This window comes from Ahaetulla prasina, chromosome 2 (genome assembly GCF_028640845.1).
Source record: "Ahaetulla prasina isolate Xishuangbanna chromosome 2, ASM2864084v1, whole genome shotgun sequence".
In the NCBI taxonomy this organism is placed as follows: Eukaryota; Metazoa; Chordata; class Lepidosauria; order Squamata; family Colubridae; genus Ahaetulla; species Ahaetulla prasina.
In genome coordinates, this window is record NC_080540.1 from 246,102,414 (window position 1) to 246,120,574 (window position 18,161).

Genomic DNA, 18,161 nt, shown 5'->3' on the forward strand with positions numbered 1-18,161 from the left:
TGGCGTGCCACAGCACTCTCTACAACCTTCGCAGTGAAGCGAAGGTTGGAGACCGGACGGTAGTTACCTAAAATAGCTGGGTCCAGGGAAGGCTTCTTGAGGAGGGGTCTCACCACTGCCTCCTTCAAGGCAGCAGGGAAAACTCCCTCCAGCAAAGAAGCATTAGTAATCCCCTGGAGCCAGCCTCGTGTCACTTCCCGGGAGGCCAGTACCAACCAGGAAGGGCACGGGTCCAGTAAACATGTCGTAGTATGCAGCCTCCCCAGCAACCTGTCCACATCCTCGAGAGTCACAGGATCAAACTCATCCCAAATAACCTCCACAAGACGCGACTCCGCCCTCCCACCTGGATCATCCCAATTTCGGTCCAAGCCGTCCCAGAGCTGAACGATTTTGTCGTATAGATAACCACTAAACTCCTCGGCACGGCCCTGCAACGGGTCATCCCGCACCTCCTGATGCAGGAGGGAGCGGGCCACCCGAAACAGGGCGGCAGGGCGGTTATCTGCCGACGCAATGAGGGTGGAAGCGTAGGAACGCCTCGCCTCCCTCATTGCCACTAGGTAGGTCCTAGAATAGGATCTAACTAGTGTTCGGTCAGCTTCTGACCGGCTGGCCCTCCAGACACTCTCTAGGCGTCTTCTCCGGCGTTTCATCTCCCTCAGCCCCTCGGAGAACCAAGGGGCCGGGCGAGACCTACGCCGGGTCAGAGGCCGCAAGGGCACGACACGGTCCAAAGCTCCAGCCGCGGCCCGTTCCCAGGCTGCAACTAGCTCTCCAGCCGTGCCGTGGGCCAGGTCCTCAGGAAACGGCCCAAGCCGTTATATATGGTATTAAATGGCATTAAGACAACATGAAGAGTAAAGAAGGTAATCTAAGAGTGCTATGAATTCCATTCCAGTCTCATAACCAAGCCTGAACCTTGATTGAAAGAGTCCAGATAATCTGCTTCATCCAGGCAGCTGGATGAAGCTGCAGTTGTCATGTCATCTTACCCATGAACTCCTCTCCCCCAAAATGGAATTGGAGATTGGATGAAAACTGTCCAGTCTGCTTGAGTTAAATGATGGCCCCTTCAAGAGAGAGCGTACCATTACTTCCTTCAAGGAATTATTTCCCAGATAATTCCTTCCCAGACCCAATTTCGTGTAACGTCCTGGTTGGCCCAACCAGGAGGCACACGAATCTAACACAGAGGTTGCCACACTAGCAGGTACAAGAGCCTTGTCTACTCCCTTAGGTAAAACTCCACCCAGTTCAAACTTGCAAGACTTAGTTTCCTTAGCCTCAATTGGAACTGCTTTAAAGCTTTAACATTAGTATATTAATGTATTAATGAAGCGTGGATATGAGCAACTTTTCCACTAGATGTATAGCATATTCCTCACAGTATCTCTGGAGGTGAAACTCAGTATTACTTCCTTGAAGGAGGAACCAGTTCTCCGAAATTGGGCCACTGGGACACAACAAGGGTGGAGTAATAATGATTCACCGCTCTTACAGCAATGAGATAGGCTCTACTTTTGGCTCCAGTGTTGTATTCCAAAGAATCCTGGAACACCATGATTATGTAGTATACCTAGCCTCAAGCTCATCAACTGCTATTCTTTTTTATGAAAGATAGATAATTCCAGCTACATTAAAACTTTTGAGGCCAGATCTTTGGTTCAAATCTTATATTGCAGGATCCAATCTGAGTTGGTCACCGGGACCAAAGGTTTATTCTTCTAAGCTTTTAGGCTCATGCTGAGCCCATCATCAGGGAATTTTTCTCTCTCCAGAATACGGGTGCAGGGTTGTTTTATTTACGTGGCTTGTTGTATTTATATGGCTCCTGGGTGTGTGTTGCTTTTGTTTATTGCAACATGACTAATGATTTAAGGTCTTCTTGTCTAACCACTCACTCGTGTTCTTGCAAACTTAGCTTCCTTCCCGTCTCTCACACATGGTCACAAGGACAATTCATGCAGGGAATCCAGTAAGGAAGCTAACCACCAGATTGTGAGAACACAAATGAGTGGTTAGAAGAGGAGACTTGAATTAATTGATAGCCTAACATTGCAATGATCATGCATTTATCTACAATTGTTGGCTGAGTAAGGACAAAAATAGCCAGAGAAATCATTGAAGCCTGGGAAATGAGTCCCTTGTCAGACTATAAGAGTTGTTCTGTTTCCCTTCCCCCAATACTCCCAGCAAAGAGTCCGTCAGAGGCCTTCCTTTTTTCCTTTTATTTACATAGATACATGTCCTGGCCACGTCTACCCACGGGCCTGCCAAATTTCTGGAGATAACGAGGAAATTATAGATAAGGCCAGAATTACTCACGAATATATTCTTCCCTCCATTGAAACAGTTAGCTCGCGCCAATTCATTAGCTCGTGCCAACTCATTACTTTGTCCAAGACAAAAAACCAGGAAGTCCCGCCTCCTATTTATAGTCTCTGCAGATGTCACTGCATGACAATTATGACTTGGCTTTGTCCCAACTCTTCCGCTGCTGCGCACGGCGATCACGTCTACGTAACCTTGCATCGCTCCAAAACTGTTCTTGGGGCGTTGCCAAATCAGAAGGAGGCTCCATGGAATCAGGCTGTGCCAGCCCCTCCTCCTCCCTTTGAGTGGGTGCCAGGGAGGGAAAGGGCTCAAGAGAAGCAGGGCTGGCCAGGTCTTCTCCCTCACTTTCTGAATCATCCGAGTCCAGGAGTCCGGGTCCAGGAACCTGGGTCACAACAAGAGTGCTAACTTACCACCATCCTATCAGGTACTTAGGAACTGAAGGTGCAACAACACAAGAAAATAACAATTAACAACTTAATAGCCAGCCATCAACCCCCTTATTAACAACTAAAAGTCATACACAATAAGGAACCATATAAATACAATATGTAGAACAGCACAGTGCACATATTCTGGAGAGAGAGAAGTTCCCTGATTATAGTTTCCAGCACAAGTTGGAAAGTCTGGAAGAAAAATCTTTGGTCCGGGTAACTGACTCAGAATGATCCAGTGATGGGCTGCTACCAGTTCGCGTGCACGCACAAGCGAACTGGTAATGACAGGATTTGGAACCCGCCCCTGGATTGATCCTGCAACATAATCCCAGAACATGTATATTTACCTTCATTCTCAAATCCTATATGGTGCACAGATAAGAATTTATTACAAGAAGGCTGCAATGAAACTGGTACAAACAACATTCCTGAGAGTTATACTTGCTGCCCCTAGAGAGAACAAATGCCCAAGATAGATTGGAAACAGAATAGCTTTCCCAGCAGAGAAAATATTATCTGAAGCTTGAGGTAACTTCTTCCCTTCTGCACTGCTGCAAAACAGGTAAGTTAAAATTACATTAAGTGAAGGTACATACTACCCATCTGATGCTATGAGCTAGAAACAATCAGTTTACTATTGCACTGTAAATTTTACAGGGACTAGTAGATCAATTTTATTTTAGCTCTATTGTACTAATATATTGGAAGACTGGACAGAGGTCTTTGAGAATATCTGAAACCCTTCATCACTTGCTGAGTAGCTAAGTAGTATGCTATCACAATGGAAATAAGGCAAAAACTAGTACAGGGATAATTTTATTGATTTTTCCCTTAGTGTTATTGTGCTGTGGTTTTATAGATTATAGTTATATTGTTAAAATGATGCCTTTTAAGGTTTTAGGAATTATTTTGTAATGGTTTTAGTTTATTGTGTTCTAGGCTCATAGATTATAGTTTTAATGCTAAAAATATGTGCTTGAGAATTATGTAGCGTTACACTGTTATTGTATATACTATTATGTTCTTTCTCATCCTGCTTGTTTTGAGACCAGAGTTGGAACTTTGTGCTTTCTATTTGTTTGACATTTTGTTTATTTTGTGCTAGTCATTGACTGAGCAAGATTTCCTGACAGTGAACTTGTTATTTGGTGGATATACTACATCTCATTTATTACATATGTTAATTGCATTTTTCTATAAAGGTGTTCGTTGTGGATTGCTTAGAGTTATAACATTTTCTCTCCAGTGCAAACTGTGGAGATCCATTAATCGAATGCCATACCAGAAGGGAGTGAGGGAAGCTTTACCCAAATATATTTTGAGTGTTTGCTGAGGAGAATCTGGCATAAGAGAAGCATTAGTTTTGAAATACAGTCTCCATATGCAAAGTATTGGCTACTTTGTGAAAGTGTTTATATTCAGAGAGAATATAATTTTAAACTTTGACTTTCACTTATGTTTTTTGGTAGTCACAATTCCAGTTGACAAGATATTGTTTTCTAAATATTTTAGATATCTCTCTGGTTTGTGATGTTATTGGAGAAAATACTATTTTATACTCCAATAATGCCCCAATCTCTCTCTCTTTCTCTCTCTGTCTTTTCATTCTATCTATTTTCCTTGAATTACTTTCTTCTTCCAAAACAAGGGTCTAGCTATTAAGCAACATGCCTTCGGTAATTCTTGATTCCCTTCATGTTAGGCATGCCTTCAAGATCATCCAGAATTTCAAATTATTAAAAGATAGTGTCTAGAAAAAAAAGATTCTGAGACTCACCAGTTGCAATATTTATCACCTTAACTCTGACTCAAAGATTAAAGAATTGTGGTATAATAATTAGATAGGAGCATGCAAGCATTATGACACTGAATCTAAAAATGCTACTGCTGTACCATGCTGCATCACCATTCCTATACTTTAAAAAGTCAAGGTAACAGTCTTTTATAGTTTGATGAATACCTTGTCCAGGTCATAATTTAAAAGGCTCACCATTTCTCAAAGTTGAACTAGATGATAAATTCTTAATAATGCTTCTACATTTCTGAGTTTCATTTATTATGTGAAAATCATATGATGGTCCATTCATATTAGACAACTACCGTATATACTCGAGTATAAGCCGAGTTTTTCAGCACGTTTTTTGTGCTGAAAAGCGGCCCCCTCGGCTTATACTCGAGTCTACGTCTTCGGGAACCCCGCACAGGAGGGGGTACCGAACGGACTCCCATGGAAAGGCTGGGACAAACCAAGCGCGCCAAGAACGGCTTCCTGTCCTCTCCTCGCGGAGGCGGCACGGGTTCGCGAGCGGGAGGAGCAGCCGGCACCGCCCGCACCTGGCAACCGCAGGCAGCTGGCAGCGCTGCCCGGCGCTACGGGAGGGACGGGGAGCGGGCCCGCCGAGGTCTCGCGGGATTTGTCGCCCCCAGGCCGGCCCCCATTCCCGTGTCTGGCGGGCGGGACGCAAGGAAGAGGAAGCACAAGCAGACCACGACCAGACCGCCAGCGAGCACTGCGGACGGCGCAAACTTGGCAGGCTGCTGCTGCTGCTGCTGCTGCCGCCGCCACCGCCACCGCCACCGCCACGGAGCGAGCCCGACTCCTCCTGCCCGAATCGCGCCATGCGAGTGCTGATGGGGAGCTGCCGAGTCCGGCCTGAGCTTGGCGGCTGCTAGAGCACGAGGCCCGGGAGGCTGAGCTCGCACAGCATGGGTAAGGCGGGAGAGGAAGGAGCCTTCGCTCCATTACTCCAATGGAATGACCTTTTCTTCTGGCCTTTGGGGTGGCTCGGCGGCGAAGCGGGTCGGGAAACCTCCTCCTCAGCCGAGAAGGCTGGCGGCCCCCGCCCGCCTCTCACTGCACCGCCAGGGCTTCCCGCGCCAATGCACAGCCTGGTGGGAGTTACTGCGGCTCACCCGCCCCGCCCCAACTGGTGGTGTCGGGCAGCCGCCGCTTAGCAAAAGGTCGCCGCCCAAAACTCCTCGCCTCCTGGGAAGGGCTGGATGGCTAGCCGGAAGGGTTGAATAAGCCAACCTACCTCCTCCCTCCTCCTCTCCCCGCAAGAAAGAGCTTTTCCTGCTTGCCGCTTGGGAGGGAGGAGGAACACGAGCACCGCCTTTCGCGCTGGCATTCCGGGATTTCCCTTTGTTTAGAGCTGGGAATCCTCCTTCCTCAGCGGCCTTTCCCTGCCCCAGTCCTCAGAGCTCTCTCTCCGGATCGCTCTTCTAGTTGACCCTATACTTTAGGCTGGAACAAGCGGTTTGAGAACTGGGTTATTGCTTTACTATCTTCTCTTGCTTTTTCATGCTCGGGCAACCCTGGGCTTTCCTCGAGTCTCATTTCCCACCCTAGGCTTATACTCGAGTCAATAGTTTTTCCCAGTTTTTTGTGGTAAAATTTGGTACCTCGGCTTATATTCGGGTCGGCTTATACTCGAGTATATACGGGTATATGCTAGATAGATCTTTGTACCAATATTTTTTTGAGGAAAAGATCCTTTCTTGTAACTATTGGTGGATTAAAGCCACCTATACGTTGCCATTGATGCAATGAAGATGTTATTCAAAACAACAACAACAACAACCATTTACCACACAAAGCAAGAAGAATCAGAAATCCATCCCACAACTAAGAGAATCTAACGGCAATGAATATAACGATGAAACAGTTAAAGCAAACCTCTTTAACACATTCTTTGGCTCAGTCTTTGTTAACAGTGATGGCTCATATCCGACATTCCCCAATCGTACTAACAATGATTACAACGACTTAACTCATATAGACTTCACAGAAGATTATGTTGAAAAAGCTCTTGGCAAACTGAAACCATCTTTATCTATTGGGCCTGATGGACTATGTGCATACTTCTTAAAAAAACTTTCCACTAATATAGCAGAACCCCTAAGCATAATCTTTGATAAAGCTTTCATGACTGGTTCCCTTCCCAAACTTTGGTCTCTAGCCACAGTCATCCCTATCTTCAAAAAAGGAGATCCCAGCTTAGTTGAAAATTACAGACCAATCTCTCTATGCTGCGTCACCTGCAAAGTAATGGAATCTATCATCAACCAATCCATTACCTTCCACCTAGAAACAAACAACCTACTCTCTAATAAACAATTTGGTTTCAGAAAAAAATTATCATGTAACTTACAACTTCTCCACTGCAAAAACATATAGACTACTAATACTGATCAAGGCAAAGCAATAGATGAAATCTACATAGACTTCTGCAAAGCTTTTGACTCAGTAGTACACGATAAACTTCTCCTAAAGCTAAAATCCTACGGCATTTCAGGACCTCTTCACAATTGGATAACTGCTTTCCTGTCAAACAGACAAGTGGTCAAAATTGGCAATGCTCTATCAAATCCTGTCCCTGTCAAAAGTGGCGTTCCTCAAGGTAGTGTTCTTGGACCAGTGCTCTTCATACTATACATAAATGTTCTTCTTGACCATATCTCAATTTATTGTGTTCTCTTTGCTGACGATGTCAAACTATTTAACACCACCAACAATAGTACTTCAAAAAGACCTTGATTTTGTATCTGATTGGTCTAAAACTTGGCAACTCCAAATCTCAACTACCAAATGCTCAGTCTTATATATTGGAAAAAAAGAACCCAAACACTAAGTACAAGCCTGATGGACATTACCTTACAGATGACCCCCCCACCCTGTTAAGGACCTTGGAGTTTTCATATCAAATGATCTAAGTGCCAAAGCCCACTGCAACTATATAGCAAAAAAGACTCTAAGAGTTGTAAACCTAATTCTGCGTAGCTTCTTTTCCAAAAACTCTACACTACTAACCAGAGCATTCAAAACATTTGCCAGACCCATTCTTGAATACAGCTCATTTGTCTGGAACCCATACCACATCTCTGACATTAATACAATTCAACGAGTCCAAAAATATTTTACAAGAAGAGTTCTCCGCTCCTCTGTAAACAACAAAATACCTTATTCCACCAGACTTGAAATCCTGGGATTAGAGAACTTAGAACTCCGCCGACTCCGACAAGGCCTGTGTTTAACACACAGAATCATCTATTACAATGTCCTTCCTGTTAAAGACTTCTTCAGCTTCAATAGCAATAATACAAGAGCAAACGGTATCAGCGGCTTTTGATACCATCGACCATGGTATCCTGCTGCACCGGTTGGGGGGATTGGGAGTGGGAGGCACCATTTATCGGTGGTTCTCCTCCTATCTCTCTGATCGGTCGCAGACAGTGTTGACGGGGGGGCAGAGGTCGGCCCCGAGACGCCTCACTTGTGGGGTGCCTCAGGGGTCGATTCTCTCGCCCCTCTTGTTCAACATCTATATGAAGCCGCTGGGTGAGATCATCAGTGGTTTCGGTGTGAGGTACCAGCTGTACGCTGACGACACTCAGCTGTACTTTTCCACACCGGACCACCCCAACGAAGCTATCGAGGTGTTGTCCCGGTGTCTGGAAGCCGTATGGGTCTGGATGGGGAGAAACAGGCTCAAGCTCAATCCCTCCAAGACGGAGTGGCTGTGGATGCCGGCATCCCGGTACAGTCAGCTGCAGCCGCAGCTGACTGTTGGGGGCGAGTCATTGGCCCCAATGGAGAGGGTGCGCAACTTGGGCGTCCTCCTGGATGGACGGCTGTCTTTCGAAGACCATTTGACGGCCGTCTCCAGGAGAGCTTTTTACCAGGTTCGCCTGGTTCGCCAGTTGCGCCCCTTTCTAGACTGGGATGCTCTCGTGACATCTCGTCTGGATTACTGCAATGCTCTCTACATGGGGCTCCCCTTGAGGAGCACCCGGAGACTCCAGGTAGTTCAGAATGCGGCTGCGCGGGTGATAGAGGGAGCCCCTTGTGGCTCCCATGTAACACCTCTCCTGCGCAGACTGCACTGGCTGCCTGTGGCCTTCTGGGTGCGCTTCAAGGTTTTGGTAATGATCTTCAAAGCGCTCCATGGCATAGGGCCGGGCTACTTATGGGACCGTCTGCTGCCACCGAATGCCTCTCACCGACCCGTGCGCTCTCACAGAGAGGGACTCCTCAGGGTGCCGTCGGCCAGGCAGTGCCGACTGGCGACACCCAGGGGAAGGGCCTTTTCTGTGGGGGCTCCCACCCTCTGGAACGAGCTTCCCCCAGGACTTCGCCAACTTCCTGACCTTCGAGCCTTCCGCCGCGAGCTTAAGACACATCTATTTATCTGCGCAGGACTGGACTAGAATTTTAAATTTTTAAATGTTTAAATTTTAAATCTGGTTTTAAATGGGGTTTTATTATTTATATCTCTATTTTAAATATTCGGCCTATATAATAAGTTTTTTAAATTAATGTTTTACTCTGTATATATTTATGTTTTTTATATGGCTGTAAACCGCCCTGAGTCCCTAGGGAGATAGGGCGGTATAAAAGTATGAAAAATAAATAAATAAATAAATAAATAAATAAATAAATAAACAATAGATTCAAACTTAATGTCAACCGCTTCAATCTTGATTGCAGAAAATATGACTTCAGTAACAGAGTTGTTAATACTTGGAATAAACTACCTGACTCTGTGGTCTCTTCCCAAAATCCCGAAAGCTTCAACCAAAAACTGTCTACCATTGACCTCACCCCATTCCTAAGAGGACTATAAGGGGTGTGTATAAGTGTACAAAAGTGCCTACCGTTCCTGTCCTATTGTTTCCTTTTAATACATATGTTCCTGTATATAATGTTGTGACAAAAAAACAACAACAACAACAACCAGTAGCTAGATTTAATTTAAAAAAAACACAGCCAGAGAGAAAGATTATTATCTTCTCATGGTATGGGATAACCCCAGTCCAGATCATACCAGAAAATGCTTTATGGTAAATAAAGTTGGAAATCTATTTCTGCATTGTCCAGTTTATAATTCTGTGCTAAGAAGTCTTTGTGCTTTGTCCAAAATGAACTATTTAGAGTAACCATTTTGATGGAGGATCTGGTTATTAAATTATAATGGGAACTATTCTGCACTCAGTTTGGAGAACTACTGATTAAAAGATGATGCACTGTCCTTAACATAACTGAAGGAAGCAAAATTGTTTTCTTTTGTTCAAGAAAATAGTACCAACAATAATGAGTTTTTAAAAAGCTTAAAAATAATATTTTGGTTAAACCTTGGGAAGAATATCATTAGGCTATGATTTGTTTAACCATGGAAGAAAATTACTTTTAAGGCAATAGACTTTCCTTCATTAGAGAAATTCTATACCAATGTTTTCCCATCCGCAAAAGATTGGAGTAGATAACTCAAAGGGTTTTTTCTATTTTTATGATGGCTTTTTCAGTTCTTTTAAGTACCATTGATTTTCACAGTCTGTATTTCAAATAAGCACACATGGGCTTGCAGTTCAGTTCGAATCTCATAGATGTGTTGTGAATGTCAGTCTTTTTATGCAGGGTGATTAGGCAGAAAGGTTATCACAAGTCGACTGTGTATCTCTGCATCATTAAAAAACAACATTATCACTTAAAATAACCATCCAGGATTCTTTGGTAATTGAGCTGGTTGTACAATTGTGTAATAAATACAATGCAATATAGTATTGCTTTGCTTTGTGCCCTGGGAATAGCTAATTCAGTCTGCATTTTTTAAAAATCTGGTGTTATAAGTTTGTAGTGATCAGTTACCATTTAGCTTTACCAGAGATAGATAGGTTATCTGATCTTTCCTGAATCTTCTATCTCTAGAGACACTCAAACAAAATATCTACTTATTTCAGAAGGTGTTAAGTCAGAATTTGCAGGTTTCATCTTCTTGTTTTGTTTTCCAGACACTGGCAATTGTTCATTGACCCAAACGTGAACTTTTCTTTCTTTCTCTCTACAACTCTCTCTACCCTTTTGCAGACACTCAATTCATGTCATGTATATCTATCCAAATCTCAGGGTTCTGTTTAACTTAAAGAGAGTCTCTGATTGCCAAAATAAAAACACTTTCAGAAATGTTTATAACTAGAGGTTGTCAGGATAAATTCCAAGAGTTAAAAGAAGAGAGAGATCTCCAGGGAAATAATATTTTCATAGCTCAGACTTCCTCTTCTAGTAGTTCTTCCTTTTTTATCTTTATCAGCAACAAAAAAAATATACAGCAGGCATGCATGCAAATTTAGGTCTTGAAATTTAAATTGCCTTTTTATTTGACAAGAAAAATGGTGTTTTATAGCAAGCATTTTTTTTCTTAAATTGACAGGATTATATATTTTGAGTGGTATTTTTCCATGTTCTTTTTTAATTCTTTGCACTTTCCCCCACCCCCTCAGTTTTAGATATTACTTTATCAGAATAACAAAAGCTACAAAACAGCTAAGTTATAGCGAACCTCACCCCCAATATTATTTTGTCTCATTCTGTAAATATATTTCCTGTAAATTTATTGAATATGTTTTTGTTGTTTATTAGTAAATCTACTAATTACAAGTTCAAAACCTGATGGCTCAGAAAAATAAAAGAAGCTGGGACCCATATTCTGATGAAGAGAACTACAACAGATATTTATATGTGCTTCATTTAATCTACATTTGATTTTAAATGTAATCTATAAAGCCCTTTTGCAATTAAGTGAAAATACTGTTAAGTTTGGGTATTGACGAGGCAGGAGACCAGGTTAGTGACAACAGCTCTTTAATAATCGGTGACCCAGCAAAACTCTGGAGAAAAACCTCTCCTTATATACACTTCAGCCTGAAGCTGCATCCAATCAGAGACGAGATATCTCCCGCCAAAACTTACAGTAATACATTACACTCCTTCCCTCCCAGAAGGCACTTTGCCAATATTTGCATATTACTTCTCTACGTAGTCCTGCAGGTACGTGGGGCGTCTCCTGACTCTCCCGGACCTGCGCAGTTCACTTTCTGGAGTTGAGTCGAGCTTGCCGGAGGGACTTTTCGTTCCTCTGAGCTCCTCCTCCCGGCCATCCGGCCCTGGATTATTCGCCGGCTCGGACTTGCTGTCCTCTAGAGGGATCGGAGGGTGTCGCTGGACCTCGCCTGACTCAGATAAGTCTCTGTTTGGTTCTTTGCTTACGCTTTCTGTTTGTTCTTGGCGCCGGTCAGCTGTGGGGTTAATTAAATCATAGTCAGGGCTGTTCTCGCTTAATTCTGCCTTATCGCTCAATCTGTTTCTTAATTGATCTATGTGGCGCCTCCAGATTCTGCCATCGTCTAGTTCCACTAGATAAGATTTGGGGCCCGTTTTGTCTATGACTATCCCCCTCTTCCAGTTAGGGCCGTCGCTGTAATTATGTGCCCACACCGAGTCTCCTATGTTTAACTCTCGGATTCTATCTGGTTTTGTTTTGAACCCGTCCTGTACGTAGTTCGGGTGTAGCCGGTCTAGCGGGCACCGTAGCTTCCGCCCCATTAATAGCTCGGCTGGGCTGCGGCGGTGGCCACACAGGGGTCCTGTGTTGGACGGTTAGGAATGCGCCGATTTGTGCCTGCCAATCGCCGGGCCGCTTCGTGATAGCGCTTCTTCGCACTCGGACAAAACGTTCAGCAAGGCCGCTCGACGAGGGTGGAACGGCGCTGAGAGGGCATGTCGGATGCCCTCTTCAGCCAGGTACCCTTCAAATAATGCTGCGGTGAACTGTGGGCCGTTATCGGACACGAGGGTGTCCGGTAGCCCGTGCGTGGCGAAAAGGTGTTTTAGTGCTGAGATGACAGCTCCAGCGGTTGTGGATTTCATTAGGATGATCTCCAGCCATTTGGAGAATGCATCCACCACAATTAGAAATGTTTGGCCGTGGAAGGGCCGCAAAATCAATGTGTATGCGGGACCAAGGGCCTTGGGGTTTCTCCCACTCCAAAACTGGGGCCGTGGGTGGTAGTGGTCTGGATTCCTGACATACTTGGCATCGCCAACCCTGTCACTGATTTCCTGTCCATTAGGGGCCACCAGACATAGCTCCTAGCCAAACCCTTCATCCTCACAATTCCTGGGTGACCCTCATGCAGGAGTTCCAGAACTTTCCTCAGTTTCTCTGGGACTACCACCCTATCCCCCAGAGCAGGCACCCCTTGCAGGACAATTCCCTTTTTCTTTACAAATTCCTTGAACGTCGCGCAGAGCGGGCCATCCCTTGAACCCAACTGATTACAGTCCTTAAAACAACGTCGGTAGGAGGCCCGAGCCACTTCCTGCGATGTGACTGGCCCCGAGTCCAAGAGTCAATTAGTAGAACGGGTGTGCCCGGGTGGGGTCCTCGATTTCCTGGCAATGGGCATCTGCTCAATCGTCCGCATGCCCCAGCTCCTTTCCAGGCCGATGCTGCAGCTTGTAGGAGTATGCGGTCAAAAATAGTCCATCTGGTCAGTCTAGGTGAGAGTGCTACTGGCGTTGTGCCAGCCAGTAACCCCAATAGTGGTCTGTGATCAGTGACAATTTCAAATCTCGCCCAAAACGATTCGTGAAATTTTTCACCCTGACACTATTGCGAGAGCCTCCTATCTAGCTGGCTGTAATTCCTCTCAGCCGGGACATCGTTCGTGAATAGAACGCTATAGGGGCTTCAGTGCCGCTTTGGGAGTCTGTGGCTAAGTACAGCTCCTACTCCATAGGGGACGATCACAAACCAATACTAACGGCAGTCTGTTGTTGTATTGTATTAACAGGCTATCGCTTGATAGCAAACTTTTTACTGCCTCAAATGCCCTATTCTCTGGCTTTCCCCAATACCAAACAGTGTTTTTCCAAGCAATTTATGTAATGGTTCAGCAACGGTTGCCTTGTCTTTTAAAAATACTGCATAAAAGTTTACCAGACCCAGGAAAGCCTGGAGTTCTGTCTTGTTTTTGGGTGCTGGGGCTCTCTTTATCGCTTGACTTTGCTCTCAGTGGGTGAATCCTTTTGTCTATTCTATAGCCCAAAATCAACAGACTCGACCCCAATCTGGCATTTTTTGCTTTGACTTTTAACTGCGACCTAAAATGGCCAAAACTTTCCTCAGTCGCTTCCCAGTTCTCTTAAATCTTCCCTGATACCAACACATCATCGAAATAGGGCACGACTCCTGGTAACCCTTGTAGGAGCCGCTCCATCAAATTTTGGAATAGCCCAGGGCCACACTCACCCGAACTGTAACCGGTGCATTTAAAGGCACCTCGGTGCGTTACAATGGTCTGGGCTTCAGCTGTGCTAGCATCTACGGGTAGTTGTTGGTACGCTTGTGCCAAGTCTAATTTGGCGAAAACTTGTCCGTGCCCTAGTGAGTGCAACAAGTGTTGCACCACTGAACTGGGTAGGCGCTTTTGCAATGCTTTGTTCAAGGTAGCCTTGTAATCAGCGCAAATTCTTATGGACCCGTCTGGTTTTATAGGGTGACGATTGGCGCTCCCATTTGGCATGGTCAACTGGCACTAGTATCCCTGGCTGACTAATTTATCTAACTCTCTCTATCAATTTTAGGTTTGAGTGCAAAGGAACCCTCCTTGCCTTTAACCTAATGGGAGCTATTTGGGGTCTAAATTGAAGGAGATAGGGGTCCCTTGTACTTGCCTAAACGGTCCTCGAATACCTCTGCGAATTCCTCCATTAGGGCATTTTGCAGGTTGCATCCGCTCCGTGGATGCCAGTCACCCCATTCCCAACGCCTGAACCAGTCCAGTCCCAGCAAGCTTGGCAAGGTTCCTCGACTAACGTGATGGGCAGGGTCTTTTCGTATGTCCGCATTTGACCTCGACGGTCGTTGTCCTCGAACAGGGATGCGTTGCCCTGGTAATCCTGCACCGAGCCGTTGTTTTGTAGCTTGCGCTTATGGCGATGTGCAAGGCTTTCACAAAAGTGTCCCAGGACATGATTGTGATAGCTGATCCTGTGTCTACTTCCAGTCGGCACGGTACGCCTTCAATTTTCGGGTTTGTGAAGATCTTTTCTTCGATGCGGGTAGCTGCGTGGTCTATGGTAACAGTCTGTTTGCTTCGCGCCTTTCTTTCCTGGCCAATCGCGGTCGCCTTGCCGATCCTGCGCCTGATTGGCTGGTTTGAAATTTCGGCGGGAATGTGGGGTTTGCATCTCTGACTCAGAGCCGCTCTGATTGGCCGATTTGAATTTTCGCGGAAGGTTGGGGTGCTCGGCAGACTTGAGCCAGGTGCCCTTCCTTTCACACCGCCGCAAATGGCGCCCTGAACTTACATCTTTGGCGCTGATGTCGCCCGCAACTTCCGCATTCCTCCGGTCTTCCTTGTCGATTTTCCGTGTAGTGGACTTCCTCCTCTTCGCTGGTTGACTCACGATAGGTTTCTTCGTGGTGGACTGTGCTCGGCTTTGCGCCCGCCATCGGCGTGAGTCGCTTTGTAAGGTGTCTGCTGCATGGTTGGACATCTCATGGGCTCTGGCCGTCCAGGCGTTTGCCAATGTCAGGTTGCTCTTGGCTAGCAACCGCCTCTCAAACGGATGTCTCTGACCCCCGTATAAGTTGTTCCAGCAGCTCTTCGTCCAGATCGCGGTACTGCAATGCTTGGAGGCTTGTCTCAGGGCTGCCATGTAGTCGCTGATAGACTCGCCTTCTTGTTGCCTGCGCTCCAAACTCGCATCACGAACGTATTTGGACGGGCTGGTGCGAAATGATTCTTCAGGAGGGTCTGAAGGGTCTGCCACGACACGGAGTGTGGGGTGTTGGTCCGCCAGGCTTCTGCGACGGCGATGACTGCTGACCCACAGTGGCTTATGAAGTAAGCCCGTTTGCGGTTGTCGGAGACTCCTGTAGCTCGCTTGCCTCCAGGAAACTTTCAAGCGGGTCATATATATTCCCATGTCTCCTGGGCAGGGTCAAACGGAGCGGGTGGCGTGTAGCCGGTCATCGCTGCATTCGCCATCTCCTTGCTGGGTTTGATTCTCGTAGTGAGTTCAGCTCTGTTCTGGTGCTCTGCCTCAAGATCCCATCCTCGTCGCCAATGTTAAGTTTGGGTATTGACGAGGCAGGAGACCAGGTTAGTGACAACAGCTCTTTAATAATCGGTGACCCAGCAAAACTCTGGAGAAAAACCTCTCCTTATATACACTTCAGCCTGAAGCTGCATCCAATCAGAGACGAGATATCTCCCGCCAAAACTTACAGTAATACATTACAAATACAAACTCAAAGAATTAAGGGTTTCTCCTTTACAACATTTGTACTAAATTTTTTTTTAAAGAAATATAATGCATAACAGACTTTCCTAGTCTGGTGTATTAGAAATGTAGTACAAGTTCTCTATTTTGCAGTCAGGATAGGAGATGTAGCTTAATGTGGGAAAACATTAGGTTAGGAACTTCTACTATGGCTTCAAAGATTAGAATAGAATAGAATAGAATAGAATAGAATTTTATTGGCCAAGTGTGATTGGACACACAAGGAATTTGTCTTGGTGCATATGCTCTCAGTGTACATAAAAGAAAAGATACGTTCATCAAGGTACAACATTTACAACACAATTGATGATCAATATATCAATATAAATCATAAGGATTGCCAGCAACAAGTTGTAGTCATACAGTCATAAGTGGAAAGAGATTGGTGATGGGAACTATGAAACGATTAATAGTAGTGCAGATTCAGTAAATAGTCTGACAGTGTTGAGGGAATTATTTGTTTAGCAGAGTGATGGCCTTCGGGAAAAAACTGTTCTTGTGTCTAGTTGTTCTGGTGTGCAGTGCTCTATAGCGTCGTTTTGAGGTAGGAGTTGAAACAGTTTATGTCCAGGATGCGAGAGGTCTGTAAATATTTTCACGGCTCTTCTTGATTCGCAGTATACAGGTCCTCAATGGAAGGCAAGTTGGTAGCAATTATTTTTCTGCAGTTCTAATTATCCTCTGAAGTCTGTGTTTTCTTGTTGGGTTGCAGAACCGAACCAGACAGTTATAGAGGTGCAAATGACAGACTCAATAATTCCTCTGTAGAACTGGATCAGCAGCTCCTTGGGCAGTTTGAGCTTACTGAGTTGGCGCAGAAAGAACATTCTTTGTTGTCCTTTTTTAATGATGTTTTGATGTTAGCTGTCCATTTGAGATCTTGCGATATGATAGAACCCAGAAATTTGAAGGTTTCTACTGTTGATACTGTGTTGTCAAGTATTGTGAGAGGTGGAAGTATGGAAGGGTTTTCCTAAAGTCTACCACCATTTCTACGGTTTTGAGTGTGTTCAGTTCCAGATTGTTTTGGTTGCACCACAAGGCTAGTCGCTCGACCTCTCGCCTATATGCGGATTCGTCATTGTCTCGAATGAGACCAATCACTGTTGTGTCATCTGCGAACTTCAGTAGCTTAACAGATGGATCATTGGAGATGCAGTCATTGGTATACAGAGAGAAGAGAAGTGGGGAGAGCACACAGCCTTGGGGGGCCCCTGTGCTAATTGTACAGGTATTTGATGTGATCTTGCTTAGCTTCACCTGCTGCTTCCTGTTTGTTAGGAAGCTTGTGATCCACTTACAAGTCTGTTCCGGTACCTGTAGCTGGTTTAGCTTAGTTAGAAGAATGTCTGGAATGATGGTATTGAATGCTGAACTAAAGTCTACAAAAAGGACCCTTGCATAGGTCTTTGGAGACTCAAGATGTTGTAGGATGTAGTGCAGAGCCATATTAACAGCATCATCTGTTGATCTATTTGCTCGGTATGCAAATTGCAAGGGGTCTAACAGCGGATTCGTGATGGTTTTCAGGTAGGAAAGCACTAGCCTTTCAAAGGTTTTCATGACTACAGATGTTAGAGCAACTGGTCTGTAGTCATTCAGTTCCTTGATGGTGGGCTTCTTGGCACTGGGATGATGGTAGAGCGTTTGAAGCAAGAAGGAACATAGCACATCTCTAGTGATTTATTGAAAATATGGGTGAAGATGGGGGCCAATTGGTCAGCACAGACTTTTAAGCAAGAAGGAGTTATCTTGTCTGGGCCTGGCGCTTTTCCTGGCTTTTGTCTGTGAAATAGGTCCTGCACTTCCTTTTCTGTGATCACTAGGGGTTGTGAACCCAATGAAATGGGGTCAGTTGTAGGAGGCTTGGCTGTTGTTGCTGTGTCTGAGATGGGGGTTGTGGAGATAGGTGGCTGTAGTTTCCTTTCAAACCTGCAGTAAAACTCATTCAGGTCATCTGCCAGTTGTTGATTACCTTCAGCCTGGGATTACTAGATTACAAAATCTAGTTTCAGTTTAATTTGAATATCATGTTTAGCTTTGAAGTACAACATGACAAATGAAAGTGAAGAAGACCAACAATAACAGCATCCCATAATGGGTGACATTGAGACAATCCAATTTAAAACAGATCGCTAGAACTTTATCAGAATTGTCCTACTGTTTTCAAGTAAAACATATTCAAGTAAATCAGATCTGGACTGCAATTACTCAGAAACAAATTAATGGTCTTAAGAATGTATGAATTCAATTGTGAGTGA